Consider the following 13,058-nt stretch of genomic DNA (forward strand, 5'->3'; position numbering starts at 1 on the left):
GCTGGCTAACAGATGTAAATCATTCAGCTGCGGCGATGAAAACTAAATCTCCGAGCACTAAAAAATACTTGGAGGACACCCGAGCGTGCTCGGGAAATCTAGAGTAACGAGAATATTCGCTCATCACTAACCATTACCCTTCCGATGACTGACATCATAAATACGTGTATACATATGCAACATGTATGAATGCAAAATATCACAATACACAATATACAAAGGCCATTTTCATAAACTCTCCAATAATCAACTTAGAAGTACTGTAAGTAGCAATCATCTCATAATATACACCATTCGATACCATAAAATTTCATCTTGACTTCATCCCTATCAACCATTCTCTATGTGACAATTTTTTGCAGGACGAGCTGTACTTTTGAACGACATCATTGGTTTTACCATGTCATGTACTTGAAAATGGGAATAAAATTCCAAGTGCGGTGAAATTGCAAAAAAAGTGCAATCCCACACTTGTTTTTTGCTTGGCTTTTTTGCTAGGTTCACTAAATGCTAAAACTGACCTGCAATTATGATTCTCCAGGGCATTACGAGTTCATAGACATCAAACATGTCCAGGTTATTTTTTATCTAAGTGGTGAAAAAAAATTCCAAACTTTGCTACAAAAAAAAAAAATGGTGCCATTTTCCGATACCCGTAGCGTCACCATTTTTTGTGATCTGGGGTCAGTTAGTGCTTATTTTTTGCGGGACGAGCTGCCATTTCTAATTATGCCATTTTGGTGCAGATATGTTCTTTTGATCCCCCGTTATTGCATTTTTGTGCAATGTCGCGGCAACCAAAAAAAGTAATTCTGGCGTTTTGAATTTTTTTCTCGCTACTCTGCTTAACGATCAGGTTAATCCTTTCTTTTATTGATAGATCGGGCAATTCTGAACGCGGCGATACCAAATATGTGTATATTTGATTTTTTTATATAGTTTTATTTTGATTGGGGCGAAAGGGGGGTGATTTAAACTTTTATTTTTTCTCATATTTTTTTAAAGATTTTTTTTTACTTTTGCCATGCTTCAATAGCCTCCATGGGAGGCTAGAAGCTGGCACAACTTGATCGTCTCAGCTACATAGGAGCGAAGCTCAGATCGCTCCTATGTAGCTGAATTCCTGCATTGTTATGAGCGCAAGCCACAGGGTGGTGATCATAGCAATCCGGCATCAACAACCATAGAGATCTCAAGGAGACCTCTGGTTGTTATGCTGATGCATCGCTGACCCCCGATAATGTGACCGGGGTCAGCGATGCGCGCATTTCTGTCCGGATGGCCGGAAGCGCTAGTTAAATGCTGCTGTCAGCGTCTGACAGCGGCATTTAACTAGTTAATAGTGGCAGGTGAACCGCAATTCCACCCGCAGCTATTGTGGGCACATGTCAGCTGTTCAAAACAGCTGACATGTCCCGGCTTTGATGCGAGCTCACTGCCGGAGCCCGCATCAAATCAAGGGATCCGACCTCGGACGTACTATCCCGTCCGAGGTTAGAAAGGGGTTAACTTTGTTTGTTTATATTTAATATTTAGATGTGATTGTCATATCCCTTGACTTTCTGCCATTACTGTGCTTTATCAAATATATTATACATTGTGTGTTTTTCTCTTACTACTCACTTACACATTGCGATGAGCACTAAAACTTTACTAGCAATTTACCAGTATTTACCAATATTCACCAGTATTTTGGTGAACAGTTGATAAAATATAATGATATGTTAAAGAATGCTATCCAGTGAATAGAAATGTTAAGATCTGTAATATATCCCCAATTATCCTCATAAAATTATTACATTTCAGTGACTCCTAGGTCAACCATTATTATTGTACAGAGAACAATTCTAAAAGTTTCACCTGCTAAAATGCTGAGAAATAAAATTGTAATGAAACATATAGTATATTTTATCTAGAAAAACAACATCAGTAATCCAGTAAACCTGTATATATAAAATTCTACATTTACTATACAGGCCAGTGAAAGGTGCTACAGTCATTACCAGATAAATATACATAATTGTCACAACAGGAACAAGCTGAGATTTGACCTGTAATGAATATAGAAACCAACCCAGCTGCATATCAAATGCTAAGAGAATGGGGCACCTATGGTGGCCCAGCCTAAAACAGCTACACCAACTCCAAAAAACATGGCAAATAGGAGAAAAAGGAGTACCAGGTGATAATTTTACTAAAAAACAGTCTAAATCTTTATTAAATATCAAAAAGAATAAATAAACCACATTAAAGTATAATTAATGAATATAGTATAATAAAAATGACCAAATACTTATTTTCCACCATAATTTGCAAAATAAATCTTGCCAAATCAGACAAGGTGATTTTCTGGATTTGTTTTCTCATTTTGACTCTCATAGTTGTGGTCTACCTATAATGTCAATTACAGGCCTCTCTCATCTTTTAAAGTGGGAGAACTTGCACTTGCAATTGGTGACTGACTACTTTTTTTCCCCACTGTAGATCCTAGCGACAAGTGGCTGGCTGGAAATGCTGGTTTCACATGAGCTTATCTTCTACAAGGCTTTCAGAGATAATTTTTAAATTAGATCATGGATGGACAACATTTTTTATGTGAATGCATATACTGTATTGTTTTGCTCATTTTTCAATATCTTTGTATATTTTTATAAACACTGCCTACTTTTCAGATTAAATATATAAAATGTAATACAGTCATCGGCGAAAGTGTTGGCACCCTTGAAATTTTTCCAGACAATAAAGTATTTCTCCCAGAAAATGATTGCAATTACACATGTTTTGTTATGAATAGGGTTGAGCGAAATGGATCGTTCATTTTCATAAGTCGCCGACTTTTGGTAAAGTCGGCGTCTCATGAAACCCGACCCGATCCCTGTGTGGGGTCGGCCATGCGGTACGCGATCTTGGCGCCAAAGTCGCGTTTCGTATGACGCGTTTAGCGCCATTTTTTCAGCCAATGAAGGAGCGTGGGCAGAGTGATGACATAGGGGTTAGGGCGTGCACGCCTATCATCATTTTATCGCTTGTGCGCAGTAGCGATTTGGAATGTGTAAAACGAAATTCTCTGTGCTGGGACGGAGGGGAGAGAGAGAGAGAGAGGGAGAGAGAGGGAGAGAGAGAGGGAGAGAGAGGGAGAGGGAGAGAGAGAGAGAGAGAGAGAGAGAACATGTTTATTTCCTTTGTGTGCTTTGGAACTTTCCATCCATTTCTGGGTGTTTCTTCAAGTATGTTTGGGTTCATTGTCCTGCTGGACCCATGATCTAGGACGCAAGCCCAGATTTTTGACACTGGCCACTTCATTGCGTCCCAAAGTCCTCTGGTAATCTTCAGATTGAATGATGCCTTGCACACAGTAAAGGGACCCAGTGCCAGAGGTAGCAAAAACAACCTCAAAACATCTTTGAAACTTCACCATATTTTAATGTAGGTACTGTGTACTTTTCTTTGTGGGTCTCATTCTGCTTTCGGTAGACAGTAGAATGATGTGCTTTACCAAAAAGCTTTATCTTGGTCTCATGTGTCCACAAGATGCTTTACCAGGAGGATTTTGGCTTACTCACGTACATTTTGGCAAGCTACAGTCTAGCTTTTTTACGTCTCTGTATCAGCAGTGGGGTCCTCCTGGGTCTCCAGCCAGAGAGTTTAATTTCATTGATTTGTCAACAGATAGTTCACACTGACATTGATGCATCCTGAGCCTGCAGGACATCTTGAATTTCTTTGGAACTTGATTGGGGCTGCTTATCCACCATCAGGACTATCCTAGTTGCAACCATCCATAACTTTTTCTCTGCTATCCACGTCCAAGGAGACTAGCTACAGTGCCATGGATTGTACACTTCTTGATTACGTTGCGCACCATGGACAAAAACAGCAAGATTTCGGGACATGGACTTGGAACCTTTTCTTTTCTCAAGTCCTCAGACAATTCTCTTCTCTTTTTTTCCATGCTTTGTGTGACACAAACAGACACACAAAGATTGCTTCAACTTCACCCCTCTTGTTTCTGTCATGATTTTTGTCACAGTAAAGTTTGTATGAGCATCACATGCTTGAAGCAAAGTTGTTTACCCACAATTTTGGAAAGGTGGCAACAATTTTTTCCGGCCTATTTTGGAGGTTTTGTGTGAAATTTTTTCCAATTTGAAAAAATGTATGTGCATAAGCCAAAATTCTTCAGGAAAAGCGTCTTGTGGACAGATGAGACCAAGATAGAGCTTTTTGGTAAAGCACATAATTCTATTGACTACTGAAAATGGAATGAGGCCTACAAAAAAAAGAACACAGTGCCTACAGTCAAATAATGTTGAGGTTCAAAGATGTTTTGGATAATGAACAGAGAAACAAAGTCCAAGCAGCACAGCCCCGCTGAACATGGAGATATGTTATGGTTTCCAATGGCAAGGAAACATCAGAAGCATAGAATAAACGAACAAGCTCTCGGGTGATGGAAACTAGAGCTGACCGCGATGCTAAACCTACACACAACACTAGAAGTAGCCAGGGGGCATACCTGCGTTGTCTCTAGATGCCGCGTGCCAGCCGGAGAACTAACTACCCCTGGTAGAAGAAAACACAGTCCTGGCTTGCCTCCAGAGAATGTCCCCACAGGAGATAGCAGCCCCCCACATATAATAACGGTGAGAGCAGATGAAAAGACACACGTAGTATGAAAGCAGATTTAGCACAGAGAGGCCCGCTAACTAAATAGCAGAAAGATACAACAGAGGACTTCGCGGTCAGCTGCAAAACCCTTCAAAACACCATCCTGAAATTACCTTAACTCATGTGACAACTCATGCCACTGGAGTGGTAATTTCAGCCCAACAAGAGCTTCCAGCTGCAGAGATTCACATAAATGCAAACTGGACAAAACATACAAAAATAGACTTAAGGACTAAAGTGTCCAACTTAGCTGAGCAGAAAACTGGGAGCAGGAACATGCAACAGAATCACTCTGGATACATTGATGGCCAGCATTAGAATGACTGAGGAGCAAGGTTAAATAGGATACTCCCACATCCTGATAGGAACAGGTGAACTGAGAAGGCAAGGCTTGCAGGACACCAGTACCACAAGAGACCACCGGGGGAGCCCACGAACCGAATCACAACAGAGATAATATAATGCGGAATCTGTCAAAATGTACCAGATCATGCAGCAAAGAACGGAGGTGCTAGCGTGGAACATAGAAATCCATAATAACAGCAGAAGTAAGAAACGCCAAAGCACTCACCGATCTTGCAGCTCAAAAAGTCCTTTATTACTTCATGTACAAAAGAGGGTCTTCACGGCACAGGGAGAGGGAGGACAAAGTGCATAAGTGCGGCGGACGAGACAACGGCCGTTTCGCGCTTGGAACCAGCGCTTCAACGGGTCAACGCTGGTTCCAAGCGCGAAACGGGAAAACTGGAGCAGTTTGCAAAAGAAGAGTGGTCCAAAATTCCAGTTGAGAAGTGAACAAAGCTCATTGATGGTTATAGGAAGCAATTGGTCACAGTTATTTATTCCAAAGGATGTGACTCTGTGGGACTCACTCTTTTTGACATCCTGACCATCATTTCTGATCAGCGTGAATCGACTTTCATCAGTGAACAGCACTGAGGCCCCATGGTCCCTCATCCAGCGTAGATGCTCTCTGGTTCATGCAGGATGATGACACCTGTGTCTAGTGGTGTGGTCAGGTACCTTCGCAGGTCATCTAGCATGCAGACCACGCTGATGTAAATAGTTTCAAATGGTCTGACGTGACACTTGGGTGCCTCTCACCTCCCTTAAATGTGCCTGGAGTTTTGTGGCATTCATTATCTGGTGCAGAACGGCATTGTTTACAATGAAACGGTCATTAATGTGGGATGTGGTCAAAGGACAGCCACTTCTCTGCCTTTCTGTGACTCTTCCAGTCTCTCTATTGCAAATTGCTGATGACACTCTAAGCACAGTGGCCAATTCCATTTGAGAACATCCTGCCTGAAGCCTCGCAATGGCACGGTAGTGTTGATTGTTAGGTGTTGTCTTGGTCCCATGATGTCAAATTCTGAACAGTATGATGTGTAGGACTGTTTTGCCAAGTATTCAAAGGGGTTGGATACGGCTTTAAATTATTATAATAATCAAATGATTACAGAAAAAAGGAAATATTGTAATATTGTGTACAGTTTTGCATAATATAAATCACAAAGGTAAAGTACTTACATTGCACACTAGACAGGAAAAACTTCACTAGGAGTAGCACATCATCTGTCCAGGAACATCAGCTGTGAGAAGCAGAACAGCGAATACAGAGAAATTCCTGGGATCCACACTGTGGCGTCACGGGCGTCCCCTTTATAGTCCACAGGTTAACAGGGCTTCTGTCTTAGCTGAAGTCTTCCCCAAGTTATATCTTGTTTAGAACCAAATGCTTGCGTAACCAAGTATTACACAAGCCCTAACAAGTTCTATTTGTCCGATATAGTATCCCTTTGGCAGAGTGGCAACTTTTCAGACATCAATCAACAGCGGACAAATACATCACCGAATAAACTATGCCAAAGGCTCTCCTGGTACCAAATATTTTATCATACTATAAACACGACATTTCTCACTAAACATGAATAACGAAACTATGCAGTAATTGGATGATACTATAAACAAATGCTTTCCCACTAAAGATTGATAAAGGAGCTATGTGGTCCAGGTCTTGGGAAAATTATAGAAAATACAAGGCTTATATAAGCTGAACTGTTACTGTCTAATATCTTAAAGGTTCCTTGAAGACAGGCTACCAATATGGATTCCTGATGGCCATTAAAATAAGAGTTTAATTTCATTGATTTGTCAATGGATAGTTCGCACTGACATTGATGCATCCTGAGCCTGCAGGACATCTTGAATTTCTTTGGAACCTGATTGGGACTGACTGCTTATCCACCATCAGGACTATCCTGGTTGCAACCATCCATAACTTTTTCTCTGCTATCCACATCCAGGGAGGCTAGCTACAGTGCCATGGATTGTTCACTTCTTGATTACGTTGCGCACCATGGACAAAGGAACATCAAGATTTCAGGACATGGACTTGGAACTACATACTATAAGGACTGTTTAAATGCCAGTTCTAATTGAACCCCAAAATTTATTGGCCGATTCCTGGATCAAACACCTGTTGTGAATTTTGTCATTAAGCTCCTTGTTAGGGAGCAACCAGTTCTGCAAAAAGGGCTGAAACATTGAACAGTTGGACATGTGCATTCAAATGTTTAGAGAAGGTCACATTTAGGCTACTTTCACACTAACGTTGTTTGCAATACGTCGCAATGCGTCGTTCAGGAGAAAAAACGCATCCTGCAAAGTTGTCTGCAGGATGCATTTTTTCCCCATAGATTAACATTACCGACGCATTGTGACGTATTGCCACACGTCACAACCATCGTGCGACGGTTGCGTCGTGTTTTGGCGGACCGCCGCCACAAAAATAGTTACATGTAAAGTTTTTTGTGCGTCGAGTCCGCCATTTTCGACCTCGCATGCGCGGCCGAAACTCCGCCCCCTCCTCCCCGGACCTTGCAATGGGGCAACGGAAGCGTCGTAAGACTGCTTCCGCTGCCCACGTCGGGCATTTATTTCACAGCATGCGTCGGTACATCGGCCCGACGCACTTCGATGGGCCTGTACCGACGCTAGTGTGAAAGCAGCCTAAGTTCACCTGAAAAGGTTAGAAGGCATTTTAGGTTCGTCCTGAAATTTTGTCTAAAAGACAAATATCCCTAACTTTTTGTGAGTAATGTATATTCCATGAGTTGGAATTGGATGTGTATATCGTATATATACTATACGTTCACAGTGAGTTCCCCAGTAACTGGCCTAGTAATGGAAACAGGCCTTGTCTATCACTCCTCAGTCAATTGCGTAATTGTCCTGATAAGAGGCAACAGAGTATTAGTTCGTGATTACGTGGTAGATCTGTGTGATCTCCTGGTTGTTTCCCTGACATATTGTGGCAGCAGTGGGATCTGTGTGATACCCTTGGTGGTTCCTAACAAACTGATGGCAGTGGTGGAATCAGCATGAAACTGATGACAGTGGTGGAATCAGTATGATAATGCTGTTAATTCTTGACACCCATAAATAAAAATATCACCCATGGTGCACCCCTAAATAAATATTTGCACAAAATATTCTCCCCACACTGCCCCTCCACAATATTCCCCTACACAGTCACTCTCCATATTATTCCCCACACTGCACCTCTCTATATTATTCCCCAACACAGCCCCTCTCCATATTATTCCCCCACACTGCCCCTCTACATGTCTCTCCACACAGCTTCTCTCCATAATATTGTACCTACACTCCCTCTCTCCATAATGTCCCCTCCACACAGTTCCTCTCCATAATATTGCCCCCACACAGCTCCTCTCTGTAATACTCCCCCCACACAGCTTCTCTCCTATAATGTACCCCCACACACAGTTACTCTCCAAAATATTCCCTCCACGCAGCTTCTCTCTGTAACATTCCCCCACACAGTTCCTCCACATAATATCTCCCTTCACAGTCCCTCTCCTTAATATTCCCCCCACTCCGCTCCTCTGTAATTTTCCCCTCTCCGTAATATTCTACCCCACACTGCCCCTCTCTGTAATATTCCGCCACAGCTCCTCTTCGTAGTATTCTCTTCCACAGCTCTTCTCTGTAACATTCCCCCACACAGTCCTCTCCATAATACCCCCCACACAATGCCTCTCCATACTATCCCCCACACAGTGCCTCTCCATAATATTCTCCTCATAACTTGTCCCTGTGCACAGGGTTGGGACAAGGGATTGGCAGGATAGGCACGCGCCTAGGGTGCTACCTCCTGCCTCCCAGAGGGGGGTGAACTTTGGGGGAAAAAATGACATGGTTGAATGCCTTTGGCTTTCTGGCCCCTTCCTCAGTCAGCAGGCATTAAGCACAGTTATGGCCGGGCGCATGCACACAGTGGACCAGTGTTAGTCACTGACATCGTTCACCCTTCTATCTGCCTGCGCTCAAACCGTTACCCCCTCCTCACCAGTGGCGTACTGCTAATGGTGGCATGTCATGAGGTCCCCCCGCCCGTCATTGGTAAGTTCAACTGTATCAGCATCTTGGATGACGATATACAGTACAGACCAAAAGTTTGGACACACCTTCTCATTTAAAGATTTTTCTGTATTTTCATGACTATGAAAATTGTACATTCACACTGAAGGCATCAAAACTATGAATTAACACATGTGGAATTATACACTTAACAAAAAAGTGTGAAACAACTGAAAAAATGTCTTATATTCTAGGTTCTTCAAAGTAGCCACCTTTTGCTTTGATGACTGCTTTGCACACTCTTGGCATTCTCTTGATGAGCTTCAAGAGGTAGTCACAGGGAATGGGCTTCCAACAATCTTGAAGGAGTTCCCAGAGATGCTTAGCACTTGTTTGCCCTTTTGCCTTCACTCTGCGGTCCAGCTCACCCCAAACCATCTCGATTAGGTTCAGGTCTAATATTAGGTGATTTTATCTCCCGTGCAGTAACGTCGAAATAGGCTTTTTGAGTCCCCTGATGATATTTTACAACCATCTGATAACATTCATGCTGCATACTATATCTTACCAATCGTGCATTATTCACATCAATGGATTTGTTACATTGTGCTAATTGTGTTATATATGTTATGTCCATTAACTGCTATGCACAGATATTATGTTGATTGTATTTTTCTCTAAGTATTTTGCATGTTATGACAGACATTTCCTTGCTAGCTGTGATAAAATTACATCGATGTTTGATCTATATATATAATGTGTAGTGATGAGCGAAGGCGAAGTGAAGGCTGCACGGTGAGAGTGTGTTTGTGCCCTCTGATGAAGGCAGGACCGATACGCGTGTTGGGGCGGGCACACACACCTCTCTGGACCTTCCCTGGAGCTGTGGTTCACTCTCTTAGGCCTCTTTCACACTTCCGTCTGCTGGCTGGCATCGTAATGCGTTGTTGTGAGATATCGACGGACGTCGTGAAAATAGTGAAAAACGTGTGTAACGCATCCAGTGTTTCGACGGATGCGTTACACACGTTGTTGCCTAAATTTCAATGGAGAAATTTCTGGGAAAAAGAGAGAGAGAGAGAGAGACTTTTCCCTGGGTTGGAATATGCTTGCAGGCATGCTCAGAAGTAAAAACTGCATCCATCACTGGATTCCTGCGTTTCACAGTGTGCGCAGGATCCAGTGTCCATAGGCTCCCATTCTGTGGAACGACGTATGCAGCAGGAGGCGTCGGGGGACGTTTTTCCGCTGCAGACAAAAAACGTTTCATGGAACGTTTTTTGGAAAAGACGGGCCGTCAAATTCCTCAGGATCCAGTCCACGATGGACGAAACGTGTGGCCATCCGTCGTGATATGTCGCTAATACAAGTCTATGAGAAAATGCAGGATCCTGCAAATTTTTTTGCAGGATCCTGTTTTCTCAAAAGCGACGTATCTCGACGGGACTACAAAGACGGAAATGTGAAAGGGGCCTTAGGTAATATGATTGCTGTTACATTATGGAGATTTACATCATACCATGGTGTTGGATATTAATTGTTGTTATAGCCATGTTATTTACCTTTAACCTCTGAGATGATATAATTGAATTATAGATTGTATTTGTAATATTTTATACCTCAGATGGAATAACGGTTGCACATATATAGGGGGAGCCACGGGGGTGTAGTGTGCCCCTGTCTACAGCAGCAAGTTACACATAGATTTTCCCTACATGTTGACCTCCCCTGTATTGTTTCTGTTTTAATAATAAAGTTTGCAAATTTTATGACAATTCTGGACAAATACATCACTTGTTGCTTTTGCAATTGTTCTTTGTTAAGCTGTGTATAGTAGGGATGCCTAATTTAATTTTTGCTGTAGGTGCAGGAAAACCTAGATTCACTTCTGCTATCTCACAACAATGGAAAGATACGGGCGGTGCTTAAACTTTACACTGCAATCCCCATCCCAAAGTACATTTTGGAGAATAATCGGGGGCATCAATCTCTGAGAAGGAGGCAGAACACATTAGATATAGTGACTATGTATAAGAAATGTGTAGCCGCATTTAATATGGGGAGTGGTGGTTGTTTGTACCTTGATTTACTCTTAGTGAATAATTAGAGGCCAATAATTAACTGACTTACGCACCTTCTAATGCTGCCATTAGTCACTCATAAATCATACCGACCGAATTATGAAGCTTTCTGATGTATATTTCATTTGTTTAAAAATTTCAGCGCAACTCAGAATTTGCACAAAAATGTTGCTACATTCAGCATTTCCATGCCAGATCAAGCCAGCTTAATCATTACAGGCAGAGAATCAATGGGACAGGATGTACTAATCCTGCCCGTAATATGAATAAATATTACAAAATACATAGATAAGGACACCGCGCTAACTAAATGAGACAGTACAACTGTATAAAATGAACGTCTGGCTAGACAAAATGTGTACCAAACTGAAAAAGACGTGCGGCACACTGGAGATGAAAATGAAAATGAAACTTATGTCCACACTGCAGTGGACAATAATCAAAGCAATAATACCACAGACAAAACCAATGTAAGTGCCTGGTGAGGGCACAATAAACCATGAAAGTGTGTGTATAATAGAGGAATGCACACTTACTGGATGATGGTGTTGTTGCTGTGTAAAATGCTGGCGGTTATTCAGCAAGGGCTGTCAGCGTTCTCTTAGATATTAGAACAGAGCCACCAGCGGTTCAGGTGTCTGACGGTGAAGTGTCAGGCTTTTTGGTGACGTCACCGCAACCACGCCCCCTCTTCTCACCGCTCCTTGTAGCGGTTTGCTTCCTGCCCACGTGTGCCGGTCTTCTGTGTTCCAGGCGCGCGCGGCGTACATTCACCAGGGAGGACGCTCCCCACACTTTCAGGTGTTTGTGCCGCCCGGCGCTGCTGTTTTGGACACTTCACCGTCAGACACCTGAACCGCTGGTGGCTCTGTTCTAATATCTAAGAGAACGCTGACAGCCCTTGCTGAATAACCGCCAGCATTTTACACAGCAACAACACCATCATCCAGTAAGTGTGCATTCCTCTATTATACACACACTTTCATGGTTTATTGTGCCCTCACCAGGCACTTACATTGGTTTTATCTGTGGTATTATTGCTTTGATTATTGTCCACTGCAGTGTGGACATAAGTTTCATTTTCATTTTCATCTCCAGTGTGCCGCATGTCTTTTTCAGTTTGGTACACATTTTGTCTAGCCAGACGTTCATTTTATACAGTTGTACTGTCTCATTTAGTTAGCGCGGTGTCCTTATCTATGTATTTTGTTCCCTTTTTCATGACAGAGCCAGCACAGTAGCTGTCTAGGCACCTGCAGCTTTTTAGTTTATCTTTTTGGGAGCGCCGGTGTGTTTATCCTTTTTTGTTGCATGAATAAATATTGATGCCACTTAAGTGGCATACATTTTTCAAGTAATGTACTCCAGTCCCTGACTAGAGTAAATTTCTGGCAGAGGTGAAAGCTAGTTAGGCCAGTTAGGGGAGGCATGCGCCACTTAATGGATTAGGCCCATCATGTTTCCGGGAGCCAGTTCATTAAGACTGGTATGTACAGGTCTTAATGACTCAGCCCCACAGTTTATGAAGTAATCACTAAAGATTTCCCATAGTTTCAGGTGACTTTTCAAAAAAATCTGTTGTGTGTTTACACGAGGAATAACCACATTTCTGGTTATTTAATGACATGTAACCTCCATTTCCACCAATTTTCACCATTTGCAGGCTTGGTTTTACATTTTTAATCCAGTAGATCCTCTCTTGTTATGTACAGCACCTTCCCTTAGTCTGCAGCATCCTTTCAATTTATGTATGACACTGTACCTTATTATTTAGCATCCTCTGTTGTTGTGTATAATGCCATCCCATTATTACATAGCATTCTCTCTTGTTATATAATAGCACCATTCCTTACATAGTATATTCTTTTGTTATTTCTGTTATTTAAAGAGCCCTCTTTATATTACATAGAGTCATCTCTTGTTAGA

The sequence above is a fragment of the Ranitomeya variabilis genome, chromosome 1 (genome assembly GCF_051348905.1).
Source record: "Ranitomeya variabilis isolate aRanVar5 chromosome 1, aRanVar5.hap1, whole genome shotgun sequence".
In the NCBI taxonomy this organism is placed as follows: Eukaryota; Metazoa; Chordata; class Amphibia; order Anura; family Dendrobatidae; genus Ranitomeya; species Ranitomeya variabilis.